Raw genomic sequence first — 22,017 nt, forward strand, 5'->3', positions numbered from 1 at the left:
AGGGACAGACACCAAAAACAACAGGAACTACGAACCTGCAGCCTGCGAAAAGGAAACCCCAAACACAGTAAGATAAGCAAAATGAGAAGACAGAAAAACACACTGCAGATGAAGGGGCAAGATAAAAACTCACCAGACTGAACAAATTAAGAGGAAATACGCAGTCTACCTGGAAAAGAATTCAGAATAATGATAGTAAAGATGACCCCAAATCTTGTAAATAGAATAGACAAAATGCAAGAAACAATGAACAAGGACATAGAAGAACTAAAGATGAAACAAGCAATGATGAACAACACAATAAATGAAATTAAAAATACTCTAGATGGGATCAATAGCAGAATAACTGAGGCAGAAGAACGGATAAGTGACCTGGAAGATAAAATAGTGGAAATAACTACTGCAGAGCAGAATAAAGAAAAAAGAATGAAAAGAACAGAGGACAGTCTCAGAGACCTCTGGGAAAACATTAAACGCACCAACATTCGAATTATAGGGGTTCCAGAAGAAGAAGAGAAAAAGAAAGGGACTGAGAAAATCTTTGAAGAGATTATAGTTGAAAACTTCCCTAACATAGGAAAGGAAATAGTTAATCAAGTCCAGGAAGCACAGAGAGTCCCATACAGGATAAATCCAAGGAGAAATACGCGAAGACACATATTAATCAAACTGTCAAAAATTAAATACAAAGAAAACATATTAAAAGCAGCAAGGGAAAAACAATGAATAACACACAAGGAAATCCCCATAAGGTTAACAGCTGATCTTTCAGCAGAAACTCTGCAAACCAGAAGGGACTGGCAGGACATATTTAAAGTGATGAAGGGGAAAAAATTGCAACCAAGATTACTCTACCCAGCAAGGATCTCATTCAGATTTGATGGAGAAATTAAAACCTTTACAGGCAAGCAAAAGGTGAGAGAGTTCAGCACCACCAAACAAGCATTACAACAAATGCTAAAGGAACTTCTCTAGGCAAGAAACACAAGAGAAGGAAAAGACCTACAATAACGAACCCAAAACAATTAAGAAAATCGTAATAGGAACATACATATCGATAATTACCTTAAATATAAATGGACTAAATGCTCCCACCAAAAGACACAGATTGGCTGAATGCATACAAAAATAAGTTCCATATATATGCTGTCTACAAGAGACTCACTTCACACCTGGAGACACATACAGACTGAAAGTAAGGGGATGGAAAAAGATATTCCATGAAAATGGATACCAGAAGAAAGCTGAAGTAGCAATACTCATATCAGACAAAATAGACTTGAAAAGAAAGACTATTAGAAGAGACAAAGAAGGACACTACATAATGATCAAGGGATCGATCCAAGAAGAAGATTTAACAATTGTAAATATTTATGGACCCAACATAGGAGCACCTCAACACATAAGGCAAATACTAACAGCCATAAAAGAGGAAATCGACAGTAACACATTCATAGTAGGGGACTTTAACACCCCACTTTCACCAATGGACAGATCATCCAACATGAAAATAAATAAGGAAACACAAGCTTTAAATAATACATTAACAAGATGGACTTAATTGATATTTATAGGACATTCCATCCAAAAACAACAGAATACACATTTTTCTCGAGTGCTCATGGAAAATTCTCCAGGATAGATCATATCTTGGGTCACAAATCAAGCCTTGCTAAATTTCAGAAAATTGAAATTGTATCAAGTATCTTTTCCGACCACAACACTATGAGACTAGATATCAATTACAGGAAAAGATCTGTAAAAAATACAAACACATGGAGGCTAAACAATACACTACTTAATAACGAAGTGATCACTGAAGAAATGAAAGAGAAAATTAAAAAATACCTAGAAACAAATGACAATGGAGACACGACGACGCAAAACCTATGGGATGCAGCAAAAACAGTTCTAAGAGGGAAGTTTATAGAAATACAATCCTACCTTAAGAAACAGGAAACATCTCAAATAAACAACCTAAACTTGCACCTAAAGCAATTAGAGAAAGAAGAACAAAAAAACCCCAAAGTTAGCAGAAGGAAAGAAATCATAAATATCATATCAGAAATAAATGAAAAAGAAATGAAGGAAACGATAGCAAAGATCAATAAAACTAAAAGCTGGTTCTTTGAGAAGATAAACAAAATTGATAAACCATTAACCAGACGCATCAAGAAAAAAAGGGAAAAGACTCAAATCAATAGAATTAGAAATGAAAAAGGAGAAGTAACAACTGACACTGCAGAAGTACAAAAGATCATGAGAGATAACTACAAGCAACTCTATGCCAGAAAAATGGACAACCTGGAAGAAATGGACACATTCTTAGAAACGTACAACTTGCCAAGACTGAATCAGGAAGAAATAGAAAATATGAACAGACCAATCACAAGCACTGAAATTGACACTGTGATTAAAAATCTTCCAACAAACAAAAGCCCAGGACCAGATGGCTTCACAGGTGAATTCTATCAAACATTTAGAGAAGAGCTAACACCTATCCTTCTCAAACTCTTCCAAAATATAGCAGAGGGAGGAACACTCCCAAACTCCTTCTACGAGGCTACCATCACCTTGATACCAAAACCAGACAAGGATGTCACAAAGAAAGAAAACTACAGACCAATATCACTGATGAACATAGATGCAAAAATCCTCAACAAAATACCAGCAAACAGAATCCAACAGCATATTAAAAGGATCATACACCATGATCAAGTGGGGTTTATTCCAGGCTGCAAGTATTCTTCAATATACGCAAATCAATCAACGTGATACACCATATTAACAAATTGAAAGAGAAAAACCATATGATCATCTCAATAGATGCAGAGAAAACTTTCGACAAAATTCAACACCCATTTATGATAAAAACCCTGCAGAAAGTAGGCACAGAGAGAACTTTCCTCAAAATAATAAAGGCCATATATGACAAACCCACAGCCAACATCGTCCTCAATGGTGAGAAACTGAAAGCATTTCCACTAAGATCAGGAACAAGACAAGGTTGCCCACTCTCACCACTAGTATTCAACAGAGTTTTGGAAGTTTCAGCCACAGCAGTCAGAGAAGAAAAGGAAATAAAAGGAAACCAAATCGGATAAGAAGAAGTAAAGCTGTCACTGTTTGCAGATGACATAATACTATACATAGAGAATCCTAAAGATGCTACCAGAAAACTACTAGAACTAATCAATGAATTTGGTAAAGTAGCAGGATACAAAATTAATGCACAGAAATCTCTGGCATTCCTATACAATAATGATGAAAAATCTGAACCTGAAATCAAGAAAACACTCCCATTTACCACTGCAACAAAAAGAATAAAATATCTAGGAATAAACCTACCTAAGGAGACAAAAGATCTGTATGCAGAAAATTATAAGACACTGATGAAAGAAATTAACGATGATACAAATAGATGGAGAGATATACCATGTTCTTGGATTGGAAGAATCTACATTGTGAAAATGACTCTACTACCCAAAGCAATCTACAGATTCAATTCAATCCCTATCATACTACCACTGGCATTTTTCACAGAACTAGAACAAAAAATTCACAATTTGTATGGAAACACAAAAGACCACAAATAGCCAAAGCAATGTTGAGAATGAAAAACGGAGCTGGCGGAATCAGGATCCCTGACATCAGACTATACTACAAAGCTACAGTAATCAAGACAGTATGGTGCTGGCACAAAAACAGAAATATAGATCAATGGAACAGGATAGAAAGCCCAGAGAAAAACCCACGCACATATGGTCACCTTATCTTTGACAAAGGAGGCAGGAATGTACAGTGGAAAAAGGACAGCCTCTTCAATAACTGGTGCTGGGAAAACTGGATAGGTACATGTAAAAGTATGAGATTAGATCACTCCCTAACACCGTACACAAAACTAAGCTCAAAATGGATTAAAGACCTAAATGTAAGGCCAGACACTATCAAACTCTTAGAGGAAAACATAGGCAGAACACTCTGTGAGATAAATCACAGCAAGATTCTTTTCACCCACCTCCTAGAGAAATGGAAATAAAAACAAGAATAAACAAATGGGACCTAATGAAATTTAAAAGCTTTTGCACAGCAAAGGAAACCATAAACAAGACCAAAAGACAACCGTCAGAATGCGAGAAGATATTTGCAAATGAAGGAACTGACACAGGATTAATCTCCAAAATTTATAAGCAGCCCATGCAGCTCAATAACAAAAAAACAAACAACCCAATCCAAAAATGGGCAGAAGACCTAAATAGACATTTCCCCAAAGAAGATATACAGACTGACAACAAACACATGAAAGAATGCTCAACATTACTAATCATTAGAGAAATGCAAATCAAAACTACCATGAGATATCATCTCACACCAGTCAGAATGGCCATCATCAAAAAATCTAGAAACAATAAATGCTGGAGAGGGTGTGGAGAAAAGGGAACACTCTTGCATTGCTGGTGGGAATGTGAATTGGTACAGCCACTATGGAGAACAGTATGGAGGTTCCTTAAAAAACTACAAATAGAACTACCATATGACCCAGCAATCCCACTACTGGGCATATACCCTGAGAAAACCATAGTTCAAAAAGAGTCATGTACCAAAATGTTCAATGCAGCTCTATTTACAATAGCCCGGAGTTGGAAACAACCTAAGTGTCCATCATCGGATGAATGGATAAAGAAGATGTGCAACATATATACAATGGAATATTACTCAGCCATAGAAGGAAATGAAATTGAGCTATTTGTAATGAGGTGGATGGACCTAGAGTCTGTCATACAGAGTGAAGTAACTCAGAAAGAGAAAGACAAATACCGTATGCTAACACATATATATGGAATTTAAGAAAAAAAATGTCATGAAAAACCTAGGGGTAAGACAGGAATAAAGACACAGACCTATTACAGAATGGACTTGAGGATATGGGGAGGGGGAAGGGTAAGCTGTGACAAAGCGAGAGAGTGGCATGGACATATATACACTACCAAACGTAAAATAGATAGCTAGTGGGAAGCAGCCACATAGCACAGGGAGATCAGCTCGGAGCTTTGCGGCCACCTAGAGAGGTGGAATAGGGAGGGTGGGAGGGAGGGAGATGCAAGAGGGTAGAGATATGGGAACATATGTATATGTATAACTGATTCACTTTGTTATAAAGTGGAAACTAACACACCATTGTAAAGCAATTATACTCCAATAAAGATGTAAATAAATAAATAAATAAATAAATAAATCTGGAGGTCAGAAGAGAGGTCCAGGTTACAAAAATAAATTAGGAGTTTCAGAATATATACGGCTTTTATATCCATGGAAGTAGATAAAAATCATTAAATAATTTAGTATAGAAAGAAAGGAGAAACTGTATAAGAACTGAATTCTGGGATATTTGCATACTTCCAGGTTGGAGAAGTGAGGATGAAGCAGCTAAGGAGATGGAGTAGGAATAAAGGGAAACCAGGAAAGTGTAGTGACCTAGGTGTGAAAAAAAAAAAAGTTTGCTGTTTAGGGCTTCCCTGGTGGCGCAGTGGTTGAGAGTCCTCCTGCTGATGACCGGGTTCGTGCCCCGGTCCGGGAAGATCCCACAGGCCACAGAGCGGCTTGGCCCTTGAGCCATGGCCGCTGAGCCTGCGCGTCCGGAGCCTGTGCTCTGCAACGCGAGAGGCCACAGCAGTGAGAGGCCCGCGTTCCGCCAAAAAAAAAAAAATGTTTTCTGTTTAAATTTTAATATAATAGCATATTAAGAGGATAAGGATGCTTAAGGTTGATGTATTACAAGGCCACTAATTGCGTATTTTAAAAAGTAAGGTCACGTGAGGTTATATCAATATTCCTATGTCCTATAGATGGCAAATAATGATGTAATTAAATCTTCTAATTCACAGTTATAGTATCACTTTTTTACCTCTTTGTTGATGGAAAATTGAATACAACTCTCTTTATCTTCAAGCTGGCATTTAAGCAAAAAATATTTCATTTATAAAATTTATTTTATAGGTCTTGAGGGTGAAATTTTTGCAGTCATAACAGCATTTTTGGAAAATGGAGAAAAGTAGGAAGAAAAATTAATTATCCATGTCTCACATCTGTGGATACTTCCTTAAAGTCTTCGTTGTATATGCTGACATAATTATGACAAAATACACTTGTAATTTTGTATGCTGCTTATTTCATTTAACACAATACCATTTTATCCATAAGAATTTTTTTTATTTTGTTAATAATTAGGAAAAGCATAGAGAAAAGTAAGAGTAATGGCTCCAAAGTTAGAAATAACAGCAAATTGATTGTATATTTATCTAGTTTATATTAAAATTTTACTTGTCTGAGTTCTAAAAAAATAAATAAATAAAATAAAGATATAGAAACAGTATAACTGTGTATTTGGGTAAACATACTTCATTTGAAGGATCCTATATTTGTTTGTATTTTCATCAGGCGATAGAGTAAATATGTATCTAACATATTTTCTTTACAGCATAGATGATTCTTTTATTGAAAACCTTCAAATAGGAATGGATATGATTTTGACTAAGTTAGTAAGTCATAATTATAAACTCACTAACGTGGATTTTTCCATATTCTAGAATTGGATAAGGGGCAATACATCATGGAAAATAAATTTCACATGCTGAGCCAAAGGGGTCACTGATTTTGGTTAAGCTTGCCATGATTTTAAGAATACTAATAAAACATCTACTTAGCTTCCATGAGTAGGAGTATTTAATTAAAAAAAAAAAACATATTCAAACTAGTTAAAGTTTTCAGATATGAGCCAAAGCTAGGCTTAATGCCCTACTGCATAGGCTAGCTGTGAGATCCTTTTGAGCAGAGACTGTTTTTTCATTAAGGCAATGCCTAAGCCTAGCTCAGTTCTGACACACTTTAGATATTCAATAGCACAGACCAATATGTTGGTTATATCTCATCTAGAAGTTAATGAATATCACCTTTCCCCCTTCAAAGGCAGGAAATCTTTCAAAGCAAGAAGGAGTGAGTTAATATTTCTGTTTATCACAGATGCTTGTAAATTTTAGCAAAAGCTTTGTGGTAGCTTCTAAGAGCATTTTTTTCCCAGTCATAGAAATTTTAGATGAAAAGGAATTCTAACCATGGGAACTATTTTAGCAAAGTGAGCAAATTAGTTGGAGGGAGCACAGGATCCCTGTCAGTGAATTAAGGAAAGGGTTTCAGTGGACTCAAGATAGCAAAGCTAAATAGTGGCTTAGAGTACATAATTATGAAGAGACAATGGTTGTTAATTCTAATCCAAAATTCTGGCAACGGTGAAAGGGAGGTGAGACCTTTGTACATTCGTGGTTATAGGGAAGAAAAGTTTGGAGGTGGAAAGACTGAAGATGCTATAGATCAAGAGTGAGCAGGGTCTTGGAGGAGCAAATGGATTGTCGTTAGCCGTAAAAAGAAGACAGGGCACATCTTCCTCAAACAGAAAAGGAAGCAAGGAAGAAAGATGAATATCAATAAAGGGTACTTGTGAGTAGTAAAGACAGTAGATGGGCCAAGTTGTGACTAACGTGGTGATCTTTATCCTTTTTGTGAAACAGTGGGTAAGACTATCTGACAGGACTGAGGCTTATGAAATGAGATTAAAGGATTGAAGCAATAGAAACTGATAAAAACTGTTACTAGGAAACTGATACATGAATAAAAAGTCTTGATATTCACAATGAGTTAAAAAGTAAATTAGAGGTCACAGCAAGTCAAATCAACACATCTATTTGATAGCCTGTGAGCATAATAAACGACAAATTGGCCAGGGATTGATCCAGACATAGCAGATCTGGCTATAGGTTTAAGGTAAGCTAGGATATTAGGACTATATAAAGGTGACTGATGAAAATTCTAACCTGAGTCAAGATTCAAGTGCAAGCAGAATGAATAGTGATGGAGGGAAATGAGAAGCTGGGCCATTAGAGGTCTACATAGGACAGAACCCAGTCAATAAGTGCAGGAGAGTATCTGAAATACAGACTGCAGCAATATTACAATGTAAAGGTATGGCGACCTTTTCTTCTTAATAATCTCCCCAGAGTCTCACAAACTTTAAAAAATGAATGAAATAATACAGGAACTTGTACTGAAATATAAACAATTGCTTACCACCATTTGGAGTCTCACTGTTTAGCTCTTAGTGCATTTGTTGGGAGACCTAACCTCACTAAAAAGAGAGACATGTCTGCTACTACCTTCCAAACAGCAGTGAGTAATTAACAGGTATCAAAATTAACTATATGTTGAAGGTAAGATTATTAACTCACTTCTCTCCTTGTCTAATCTGCTTTCTGCACATAACTCAGGCAGCTTTGAAACAGCATTAATTTTCTTAGAACTCTACAATGCTATATTAATAAGGTAAGTTTATATTAATTCAATAACATTTATTGAATGCCTACTGTGTGCTAAGACACAATACCAGGAAATTCAAAGATATCTAGTCCAAAACTCCTTTCATACATGTATGTCCTGAAGATGCTTTAAGGTTGGTGGAAGGAAAAAGAAAAAGGAGGAAGAGGATCAGCAAAGGAGCAGCTGTGACAAAGGGGTGAGTTAAGGGTCAGTAGTGAGGGACACAGTAGATATGAGAAAGGAAAGGGAGCTGTAAGTCAAAAGACACATCAAAAACAGAAACCCAGGTGTAGAAAGAGAGAGAGAATACAGAATAAAATATTCAAGCCGCAGTTACAACATGAATTAAGAGGAGAAACATAAAGTGAGCACAAAAGAACAGTGTCAGCTTCGATGATAAAGAGGTTACAGGTAAACAGGATAATACGTTAACTACACTGGTTTAAGAGGACATGATTGTTAATACCCGATCTGAAGAACGTAATTGTTTGTACTCCGAGTATAATTTATATTATGGTTATTGAATATGTAATCAGTATTCATGGTGCTAGGGAGTTTTTGTGGTAAGAGAGGTAACGAGCTGGAGGAAAATTATACTGCATTTTATATACATATGACAGACAAGTAAAGAATTAATTAGTGGAATGTGCATATTTCCACAAGTCATTTCTGTATTAGGATGTTTTTGCTTGCAATGGAAAGAAAGCCAACTCAATTCACTAAAGCAAAGAAAAGAAGTGGGGGAGGCATTAATTTGCAATTTTCTATGACTGAAAATTTCAGAGTAAATGTTAGCCTCAGGCATGGTTGGACCCAGGGGCTCAAATGCTATGATCAATAGTTCATCATTTGCCTCTCTTGGCTCAGCTTCGCTTTGAGCCAGCTATAATTTAAGCATGACCTCTCTATATTGTGAGTACTGACACTTCCCGCCTTGCATTATCCTAACAGAAAGCAATCCCACAAAAACAAACAAATAAATGAAAAGAGCTTCTTCATTCTAGTTCATGCCAAAGTTCTTCCTGGAATTGGGTCTTGTACACCTACTTTCTTCATGTACCAGTCTCTGAATTGCAACTAGGAATAAAAAAATCCATATGAGCCACTCCTGACTCCCTAGGTTAGATTCGAATCAGCTCAACTAAACTGCATGAACTGAAAGAAGGGAAGGTGGTTCCCAAAAGAAAAAATGAGTCACTGTTTTCAGAGTCACATTTTAAATTAGTATTTCACAAGATAGTTTGCAGAAGTGTAGCAGAATCTGGAGGATCAGAGGAAGAATTATATTATTATAAATAGGGAACATGGACAAAAAGGGGAAGCATGGATTGAATTAAACTGAGGACTACAACTCTAAATATATTATTGTCTATGATAAGGATATAATCCATATTATTTCTAAATCCAAATGTGCAATGTATATGTTCTAAATCCAACATATGTATGTTGCTTTCAGATCTAACTTTACCAAAAATAATAGGAACCTTTTGATGCATCATCAACATACGTCCTCCTAAAAATTCCTCCAAAAAAAAAAAAAAGAAAGAAACTGTTCCCTAATTATTCCCTATTCTATCTAGCTTTTATTAGCGCTGCACATGATAAACACGCCCAGTACAAATAAATCACCTCTCGTAAAATAAGTAGCATGAGACAGTGGGATCTTTGTACCAGTGTGTGTGTAAATATTTTGTTTTATGACTTCAACAACTCCCAAACTTCAAGCACCTGTTTTCAAACTCTGGATACTATTTGGGATATCATTAAGTATGTCTAAATTTCTCTCAAAAATAATATCTCAAGTCAATTTACCAAAAGTAAATTCCAGGCTTAAGACATTTGGAACCAAACTAAATTTAGATTTTAATAAATCTTTATTGCATTGTTTTACACAAAAGACTCTATAGCACATAAGAATCACATTGTTTATGCATTAATTTACTTAAGATATAACTATATAATGTCATATGTTATTTAGAAAATGTATTAAATCATGCCTTTATGACTTTGGCCTATTTATGAATATAAATCACAACTCAACCTGAGAACATTAAAAAAAATAGTCTGTACAACAACATAGCATATAAAGTGAAAGTACATCGCAAAGCAGTGAGGAAAAGGTGTAAAATATGAAAGAAAGGTTGTGAATTAATCCTACAAAATGTAAAAAAAAAAAAGGAACATGCGATTACCTTGAATAGCTGAATTTAAGTTTTCTATATTCCATTCTGGAACACTAACTCATTTTTAAGAATCATGAGTTAAATTATGGTCATGAAAAGGATGCATAGTAAACTTTAAAAAATGTTTGAGGAAGTGTGGCTACTTGGGAATTTTAACACAGTTCTTTAACACAGTTCTTTTGTGTGTTCTAATTCAGCTACTATTTTGATATTTATTTGAATATTTGACTGGGGACTTTTTTCAATTCTGGTTTAACTTCATCAATGAAACAATCAGAAATAGAACTAAATTAACTTTTAATAATGGCTGTTATAAATTCATGTATGTATTTAAGGTTTAGGTTTGGGATTCTTATTTCTCTTTACAGTTCTCTGTCAGGTAATCTCCAGCCACATTTTCTTCCAAGCCAGGCTTTTTCCAATCATATACACATTGTTAATTTTTGGTCATTAATATATTTGCAAGTAGCCACTTCCCATTGACTTAATTTTAGCTTTTGTTGGCTATCTTTCTAATTTTTTATGATCTGTTCAATTTAACACATTTGTCATCCGAGTTAACAGTCATGTGCATCTTGATTCACTAGCACCAAGTGTCATCTAATAAATCACTGATTATTTTTTTAAACTGATAAAAATCAATTATGTTGAAGATCAGCTCTACTTTTGAGGTTGAGACAGCATGACTTGTTTATGTGGTTTTTCTCCTCATAAGCAGACCCACCCACACTATTGAGACTGACACCTGATAAGGCACATTGACTAATTTTTTCTTTAATTACCTAAGACAGTACTCACTCATAGGAGAAAAAAATGGTGTCATTGTCTGTACCCAATGGTAGGGTACTTTGACTGTTCAAGTACATTTGATTTTTACTCTAATTCATCTATGCTTACAACATTGTTTTTCCCTTTACAAACAAACTTTGCCTTGGACAGTTTTGAAAGACTTCACTATCCTCAAATAAATCCTCAATATCAGCCCCTAATGGCTTTGTAGTAATATCTACCCTGTCTCAGGCTTCCCAAATGTCATTCATCAGACCCCTCTGATTTGACTAAAGCCTGTAATGAATGCACATTTCCCATTTCCTCCCTATCCTCAAGAAGTTTATCGCTGAGCCTTGTTTAGTTGTCTCTCACATACACTTGCATTTATATAAAAGAGAATAAGTTTTCTTCTAGAAAACTGACATCCCTCTAATCAAGCTACAGTTCTCTCTATCTTCTTAACCAAAAATGCTGAACACAATTTAACATTTTCTTGATGACTTGGAGTCATCAAATGCAAGTCATTCAGTAGAGCATAACATATCTGTAGGAGTGCATATTCTGCTTCTCCCTCATTTAACTGTGTGACCTCATGCAAATGACTTAACTTCTCTGTGCCTCTGTTACATCATTTATAAAATGGGGGCAACAGTAATACATATTCCATAGGTTTATCATAAAGATCAGGTATGAAAGTTCACATAAAGCAAATCCTGACTCATAGAAACTACTCAGGAAATTAAAGCCATTACAATGACTACCGTTTTCATCACTGCCATTATTATTTTATCATCACCATTATTATTTTATCATCCTCACCATTTTTATTGTTATCAGCACCATTATTCTGAATTGTGCAGTGCTACCCACAGGGATCACAGAGGTTTATCAGCCTGTATCCTCCCTCACCTGCAGACTGTCAGTGTCCTTTCAGCTGACCTGCATATAGCTATATGCCCTTCCCCTTCTTTTAAAATATTTTTGAAATAGTAGAAGTGGAGTAATCAGAAAATAACCTATTGGATTTTTAATAATCCAATAATAGAAACTTAAACAATTGCTATAAAAGAATCTAAGAAGCTTTCCCACAAATACAGTTCATGAGCTTTAGTATGTATAGAACATATATGTTGGCAACGCACAAGCCTTATTTTTTCACCTCTTGGCTCTCAATTGTGATCCATATAGAGGAGGTGCAAAGATCATTTACCTTCTTGATAAGTGAGGGAATAATTGCTTGTCTGCTTTGGTCCCCACTATGCTCCAAATATTGTACATCAAACCTTCTCTGTAGTTCTAACTGAATTCCATCCATGCACAAAAAGTCATTACTAAATAGAAAAACTTCGAAAGAAAGTGAAATCTAGCTCTTCCCATACTGGGATTGTCTTAAGCAGAACTGTTGCTCTAGTTAACTCATATTAATCCATTTGTATCAACAAAGAAGTATTTTGTTCCCTTGAACCAAGTAGATGTAGGATAAAGCCATGGAGAACCAAACTTAGAGAGTGATTATTTTTCTGTGTAGATATACCGACTGAGAATTCTAAAATGCTGAAAGTAATTCTTGAAAAACATCAGGATCAGGAGTTTTCAGGTTATTTTAACATCAATTCCTGAAAGTTTTTTCCTTTTATGTCTTTGAACAGGCTCTAATCTCTCAAGTATCACTAATTCCTAGATACACACTGCACACAAAAACTAGCTATTTAATAAGAGCAGCCATGACAGAGAAACATCTTGCAAACAAAACAGAAAATGTTTTGTTTTAACCACTCACAAGTTTCCCTCCAAAGAAACCAAGCAGACAATAACTTTAGGCAGCATTTTATAATGTTTTACATGCATTTAGGGATAACGAGAAGAATGCCTTTTTTGAACAATTTAATACTTTAAAGGTGTGTGTACATTTCTTTTTTTTTCCTTTTAAATACTCAGTGCAATTCTACTTAGTGTACATCATAATTTATAACATTGGCAGCTGTTCTAATGCCTGCAAAATCTTTTTAAAGCCACAAATTAAGAAGAAAAAATATTTATTCAAATGGATGAAACATTTTTCAATGAAATATAGGGATTAAATTCTTGTTGGCATTCATTAAATAAAATCTCATTTCAAAAATAATATGTTATTACTGATTTGTGTATACTATGGGTGTTATTTATGCCAGGATGTTTAAGATCTAAACTACTTTTTTCCTCTTGAGTTGTTGGCAACATACAACCTACAGCATACTTGTTTTTCTGTGCTAGAAGAATTGTGCTAGATTTCTTAGCATTGTCAGAGCTGTCTTGAAACCAAATCACCTTGCCTTTTAATGATACTCCAAACAATATAGTAGATCAAAACATGTAAAACATATACATCCAGAGTAAAGTTTGAGGTTAGGTGAATATCACATAACCAGAGTTGTATAAAGGGCAGCTACATTTGTAAATGTTCTGAGATTTTTTTTACCTTATTGTCCAGTGTGAGAGGGAATGTTTACATTAATATTCTGGGAACAATATATCAAATACAGGAAAAATTGAGAGAAAATACCCAAATTTATACCATAATATTTTGGGAGCATGGAGGAATGGAAACATGTATGTGTAGTAGGTGAAATAGAATTAAATCCTTACCTTTACTAACAAAAATTCAATAAATAATGTCTTAAAATGAAGTACAATATACAGATGTTCTTTAAAGATATGGAGGCAGATACTAAAGAAATCAGGTTGAGTCATTTCAAACTGAACGAGAACTATATGAGAATGTGAATTAATAGTCAGTGTTGGTCTGACAGGGAAAAAATCTTCTTAGATGATCTAAGTTTTTTCCTGTACCTATTAATAAACAAACAAAAGCCACTTTACAATAGCTTAGCAATCCAAATCACCAATAAAAATAAGTGTTTTGCAGGCAAACTTGACTTTTCCACTGGGTTCATAAAACTCACAGAAGTTCTTTGCAAGTGAAATGTAGCACTTCTTGCTTAACTTGGCTAAATAAAAGACATTTTTTGTCAAATTCAAAGTAGCAATTCATACCAGTCAGTACTTTTGTTGCATTTCACACCACAGGTATAATTTCACAAAGGGTTAAGCTCTCATTTGCCACTTAGATACTGGACAGGTGAGCCAGTAGTCATAGATGGGTCATAAATGTATGATCATATGTGAGTCATATGAGAAATAATCTATGCATCATGTGATATTCACCCTGGGCACACTAAGGACAGCATTAATGGAGGTACAAGACCAGTAAGTACTGACTGAACATTCCTTTTCTTCTTTCCCTCATTTCAAATGCTTCACCAATATCCTCAGAGTATATTTTCTTCCAGGGTTCACCAATATTATTTCTCATCTTCCATAAGGCCTACTCTCCAACTCCCCCTAGCTTTCTGTTCCCATTTAAGTGTTATCTTCCACTACCTCCAACACTTTACGATCATTCATAACCTAGAATCACATCTTTCATGAGACTTCCTCTACACATCTATAACCAGTTTATTTTTACTTCTCTGAAACCCTTTAGGACTTTTTCACTTTTTTAGTCCCTTTTCTAAAAACCAAACCACCTCCTTTGAGCTTCACAGCCTGCTAGAGGTTAGGGTCTACAGACAATTGAGGCTTTAGGGCATGGGAGTGCTAAGTGAGAGCTACGCAAATGGAGAAAGCGCATTCAGAATCTAGATGAAGTCTTTAAGAAACTAGGAGGAAAGAGGGGAAGGTGAGAGAAAGAAGGTCTAAGTCATAACTGTGATAATAGAGAGAGAAAAGTTGGAAAATTTACTGATGTTCTCTACATTGGTTTCAGAATGGACTTTTATATCCATCTAAAAATGGCTATATTTTCCTCACATTTTTTACTTTTATTAAGAATGTTAAGTGTGTGACTTACATATTCATTGGTAGTCATGTGATTGCTATTTGTGAGGAAAGTTTCTGACCTTGCAAGAATTAGAACTTTATAATCTGAGTTTATTTTGTCCTCTAGCAGGAAAAGGAACACATTACCACAACAGACCTCTTGAGTCTCATTTTCAAACTAATGCATTCAATTTCTAACAAAGAGCAAAGGATAAACAATTAAACATTACATGTAACAGAACTCTTATCCACCTGCCAACAATTAAACCCAGTAATTAAAAATTGTAGGAGAATACACATAATCATATCCTCAGCAGCAGTCACACCACAGTCAAAGAGGGGAAAAAAATCTTTCCTAATATGTTCCTTTCCTATATCCCAGGCTGCTTTTCTTGACATTAAACAGACAGCAGACTGTCAACTGTGTTTCACTTTTTTTAAAAAGAGGGAAACCCCATTCTGTATCCCCTGGGAGGACTATTACATACAGATGAATGTATTTTGTTATTTAGTTTAATAAATGCAGTGTTCAGAACAGATGTTAAAGCTTGAAATTGTCCAGAGAAAGGAACAGCTCAGGTGGCAATAATGCAGCCTTCCTGCCTGCTGTGCTTTCTTCTTTGTCTTTGGAAGAGCTACTTTCACAGGTGAAAAAGTATTACAGTATTTATAACCACTCAAGTCCTTACCACTGGACTGAAGCTGACAAACAGGGTGCTAATTAGTACCAGGAGTGGAGGTGGTGATGGCGGATTTATGACACAGTCATCTGACCAGTAAATTGGACAAAGAGAAACAGCACATTTACAGAAGCACTGCAAATCCAGCCATGCAACGCGAAGGGGTGACTGTGAGGACCTGTTTAAAAAAAGAAAAAAAGGATGGATTTTTCTCAAAACCAGCCTATTTGGCTCTTCCATGGCTATGCTCTTCTGTGAATTTTCTGATGCACTAGCTACTTATATCACCATAATCCAAAAGGATTTCTTTAGAGTACAACTGTGAATAATACTATGCACGGGATAGAGGAAAGATATTTGGTCAGAGTGAATATTTGTCCTCTGAGTATTATAGTTTATAAAACAACAAATCTCAGTGCAAACAATAGTCAAGTTATTGTTCTGCAAACTAAGAAGCAGTAAGACAGTAAAATCTTATCAAACATTTATTTTTAGTATCATTAATAAAATTCATTATACAAGGCATTATTGTATAAATTTTATAATGCTTTATTTTAACTAAAACAAATCTACAATTTATAAACGTGGCCAGTACATCTACACTGTCTTCATTGATTTGGGGTCTATAGTAGCTGTGATAAAAAGAAAGTATGATATGATGGGGAAAATTAATTCATTATTAGGAAAGTTGCATTCAAGCTCCAGAGCACATTAGTGGGGTTAAGAACAAGAACTTTCAACTCCAATGGACTTGAAGCCAATCTCATACACTTATTGTGACACTTGGTCTTCAATTAATTACTAAGGTATCTGCTCTGAGCCTCAGTTTCCCCATTAATAATACCTACTTTAGGAGGTTGCTGTGAGATGAAATGAGATATTATATAAAGCAATCAGCAGAGCTCCTGATGCATTACAATTTTTTATTAAATGATAGAAATTATTAAAACTATGAACTGCTGTAAGAAAGTCGCAATGCTTTCTCCACTGTTTAATCTTTCAAATGTAAAGTTTTAAGTTTATCCCTAGTTATTTGAAGATTAAATATATTTTAAACATGATAGAATATGCAAAATCACTTAAAAATTATAAAAAGCTACATATATTCTACTGCTCCAGTTTTCTGGTGAAAAACTAGTTTTTAAAGGCAAGCTTTCCAAAAATAATTTTTATTGTCACTCTCATTCACTACACACACATTTAATTCTCCCAAGCCATCTTTCACAAAAGGTAAAATGTTTTTCCAGAGTAACACATATGCATTCTGGCACCCGAAAATGTAAGTGCAAAATGACTCACTGTATTGTGAGGAGCAGGATGGTGATGATTTTAAGGAATTTGTCCAGTTCATGAATAAAACCAATTAATATATCAAGTTCAATGCTTAAAACTACTTCTCTGAGAGGTGTTGTCATGTGCAGTAGCAAAGGGAACAGAGTAAGGGACTCATTTCTCAGTGGGTACGTCTCTTCATGCTCCAAAAAGTACTAGATGGTCACAGCAGGTATTAAAAGAAAAAAAAATCTGCTATAATAAAACATGTCATGCATTTCTATCAGGCCAAAAGAAGTAGAGTAACAGAGTAAAAACTGGGTATGTCTGGGGGTTTAATCATTCAATGGATATTAACATCCAAACATGTGCCAAACACTGTGCTGATGCTGGAGGCATCAGACAAATAGGGAGCTAACTAAACATAACTAGAGTCAGAGTTGTGAGCAGAACATAGCAACTATCCTCAAGGACTACAGCTGAAAGTAAGATTAATGTAACAGATTATTCATTCTGAGATTTTAAACCTTGAAATTACCAAATACCCTATGCAAAATTATAAAATCCAATAGATTCTAAACAGAAAGTTCAAATTATCACAAGAATGCAATCATTTACAACCTTATTTTGAATCATGAAGTCTATAAAATCGAACATGAGGAAAAAAACATTGAAATGTTAATCAGTTTGCCAAAATTAAAATTGAAATGCAGCTCAAAATTGATTTACTAGATTTCCTGTAAGAGCAGAGCTTTTCCAAGGAATTACTCTAACCCAAGCTATGGAAACAGAGAGGTTCCCTGTTACGACTTCCTTATATCCTTCAACCTGGCTTTGAAGCTCTGTGCAAAATTCCTACCCATGACAGAGCTTGTTTACTGTATACTAGATACTACATTAATTCCTAGTCTATGCTTCAGGTAAAAAGAAAACTGCCAAGTGACTACTGGTATTTTTTCCCAACAAAACTTCAGCATATATGATTACTGTTAAATCTAAGAGTACATTAAAATGAACAATGGAGATTTTTAACTTTACATATCTCTGTTCCCTACCTCTAGGCTTTCTAACTTATTAAGTCTAGGATGGAATCTTGGCACCTGGATTTTTTAAAGCCCAATAGATAATTCTGATGCACATCCAGAATTAAGAATCTCTATAAAACAACCAAAGGAAATTTTTTTTTAAAGTTTTCTTCCCTCCCACTACTTTCCCTGGAAAAACAGCCCGTATGTAAAAAGTTGCACAGCCTACCTTGGACAGTAATACCCATTTATATACTAAAGAGATATGTAGTTTTAAGCACTGAACTGGGCTGACAGAGGTGAACTGAAGCCAAATTACCTGACAGAATCTTCTGTGGACTGTCACATCCATCATATCCTGCCTTCACAGATAGCTGGATGATTCATTACTTTCCATAAAACAGAATATTCCAATGTTATCATTAAATAGTAATGTTCATAATAAGAAAGAATAGCACACACACATATTTGAATTCAGATAATTAAATTATTTACTTTTCCTGAGAGTTAATCCAAGAATCACAGTCTTTAAAAGTCCAAGAACTAAATACTTTGAATAATTCCTGAATTTATAAAAGAGAATCAATTCCATGTCTTGGTACATTCCACTTCTCAGCATAGAAACTTGCATATTGCTTTGCTTATCATATATAATGAAAACAGCTACAGAACTGTATCATGAAGGAAAGTACATGATTTTCTGAGCATATTATTGGCCATATAGAGTAAGTGCTGCCACGGTGATTGATAACACAATCATCTGAGATCCACTTAATGGAGAACAAGGCTGAAAAGAGAAAACAAAAGGCAAATTCTCAGTAAAACTCCCAGCTAGAGTGAGCTGGGAAGTTTGACCTGTGACTCTACCACAATTAAGTGTTTTACTGTCATTAACCAACTGACCTTAAAGGGGAATAGCAAAGCCTATCAAGTCATTTGGCCTGATCCTAGGGGAATATGGATAAATTCTTTGAAAATCAGGTGCTTGAAAGTCAGGTGTTTGATAAATGATTGGTTTAAAGCTTCATTCATAAAAAGTGGGCACTTTTTAAATACTGTAGCACCCATAAGAAAGAGGTTGGTGGTCTCATCATCCGTTAGTCAAATATTTTTAAAAAACCAATGTCAGTGTATCTTTTGGCAGATACTATACCAGTTCTGTTATGAGATAATTAGAAAAACAACAACAGCAGTGGGGGGAGGGATAAATTAGGAATTTGGGATTAACATGTATACACTACTGTATGTAAAATAGATAAACAACAAGGACCTACTGTATAGCACAGAGAACTATACTCAATATCTTGTAATAACCTATAATGTAAAAGAATCTGAAAAAGAATATATATACATACACACACACACATATATGTATAACTGAATCACTCTGCTGTATACCTGAAACTAACACAACATTGTAAATCAACTATACTTCAATTTAAAAAAAACCAAACTACATTGAACACTTATGTATCAAGAACTGTGCTAAACAATTTACATGAAATTACATCACTTAATCATCACAACCATATGACACGTGCACTATTATTAGCCCCATTTTACAGAGGAGGAAATTGAGACTTAGACTATCAATGTGTCCAAGGTCACAAAACCAAGTGGTGAGGCTGGGATTTGAACACAGGTGTGCAGAGCTGGAGTCTGTAAACTGCATTTTACCTAGGAATGTAACTCAACAATGATGAATGTACCACAGAGACTGACTTCAATATAGCAAGGGAAAAATGGAAAACATATCAAAAATAGCCACAAAGGCACAGAAAATTGTCTTTTTTTTTTTTTTTTTTTTTTTTTTTTTTTGCGGTACACGGGCTTCTCACTGCTGTGGCCTCTCCCGTTGCGGAGCACAGGCTCTGGACACGCAGGCTCAGCAGCCATGGCTCACGGGCCCAGCTGCTCCGTGGCATGTGGGATCTTCCCGGACCGAAACACGAACCCGTGTCCCCTGCATCGGCAGGCAGATTCTCAACCACTGTGCCACCAGGGAAACTCAAATTGTCATTTTTATAAATTAAAAATTAGCTTCCAAAGTACAGTGAAGTAAACATCAAATCTATGATTGTTTTATACCCATAATTCTAGCACAAGGTGTTGGCAGATTCAATTCTTCCTAATAAGGACTTGGATGTGTTTCTTTATGAGGAGAATATTTTTTCACACATATGTGTAAAGAACAAGTTAAAAGTCAAATTGGAATAAATTATAACATTCATGAACATGGAATGCCCTTGTGGTGATTTTAAAATATGCCTACACATGAACACACCTCCCCTTAAAAGGTGGAGACTTATACTCAATATCCTGTAATAACCTACAATGGAAATAACCTACAATGGAAAAAAATCTGAAATATAATATATATATAAAATACCAAATCACTTTGGTGTACATCTGAAATATAGTTGTAAATCAACTATACTTCAATTTAAAAAAAAAGGTAGAGACTAATTGCTCTGCCCTTGAATATGAGCTGGACTTAGTGACTGACTTCTAACAAGTGAAATGAAACTAACATATTAACAAATAAATATGGCAGAAGTGACAGAGTATGACTTCCGAGTCTAGGATATAAAAGGTCTTTCTCCTTCTCCCTCTCCTGCTCCCTCTCCCTCTCCCTTTCCAATCATTCTCTCTGGAAGCCAACTACCATGTAAGGAGGAAACAACTCAGGCAGTTCTATGGAAAGGTCAATATGGCAAAGAACTGAGGCCTCTTGCCAGGAGCCAGAACAACCTTGCCAGGCATGTGAGTAATCCACCTAGGACGCAAATTCATCAGTCCCAGTCAAGCTTTCAGGTGACTGTAGACCAAGCCTACACCATAACTGCAGACCAAGCCTACACCATAACTGCAATTTGATGAAAAACCCTTAGCCAGAACCCCCTAGCTAAGTTGCTCCCAAGTCTCTGACCAACAGAAACTGTGTAAGATTTTTACTGATTTTAGCTGCTTTGTTATGAAGTAACATATAACTAGTACAATAATATTGTCTACATAAATCAGTGCAGTATAGTATTATAGCAGGAGGAAGTGATTGTCTCTCTCTCTGTACATCAGTGTTCTGCATTGCACCTCAGTTCCCTGAACTGTAAAATGAAGAAAATATATGTACCTCCTGGAGTTGTGACTATTCAATGAGATAGCTCATAAATACTTATTAGAGAACTTTCCAGCAGAGTTAGCCATAAATAAAACTTAGTCATTATTACTATTGTTTTGGGTTTTTTAAAATTTTATCTGGAGTTAATACTTTTTTTTGAATTTTATTTTATTTTTTTATACAGCAGGTTCTTATTAGTTATCCATTTTATACATATTAGTGTATATATGTCAATCCCAATCTCCCAATTCATCACACCACCACCACCCACCCCGCGCCACCTTCCCCCCTTGGTGTCCATATGTTTGTTCTCTACATCTGTGTCTCTATTTCTGCCCTGCAAACTGGTTCATCTGTACCATTATTAGTATTGTTTTCTTGGTGTTTTTTTTAACATCATTATTGGAGTATAATTGCTTTACAATGGTGTGTTATTTTCTGCTTTATAACAACGTGAATCAGCTATACATATAAATATATCCCCATATTTCTTCCCTCTTGCCTCTGTCCCACCCACCCTCCCTAACCCAACCCTCTAGGTGGTCAAAAAGCACCGAGCTGATCTCCCTGTGCTATGTGGCTGCTTCTATTTTACATTTGGTAGTGTATATATGTCCATGCCGCTCTCTCATTTCGTCCTGGTTTACCCTTCCTCCTCCCTGTGTCCTCAAGTTCATTCTCTACATCTGCCTTTTTATTCCTGTCCTGCCCCTAGGTTCCCCATAACCATTTTTTGTTTTTTA

The sequence above is a fragment of the Leucopleurus acutus genome, assembly GCF_964270905.1.
Source record: "Leucopleurus acutus genome assembly, chromosome: 3".
Classification (NCBI taxonomy): Eukaryota; Metazoa; Chordata; class Mammalia; order Artiodactyla; family Delphinidae; genus Leucopleurus; species Leucopleurus acutus.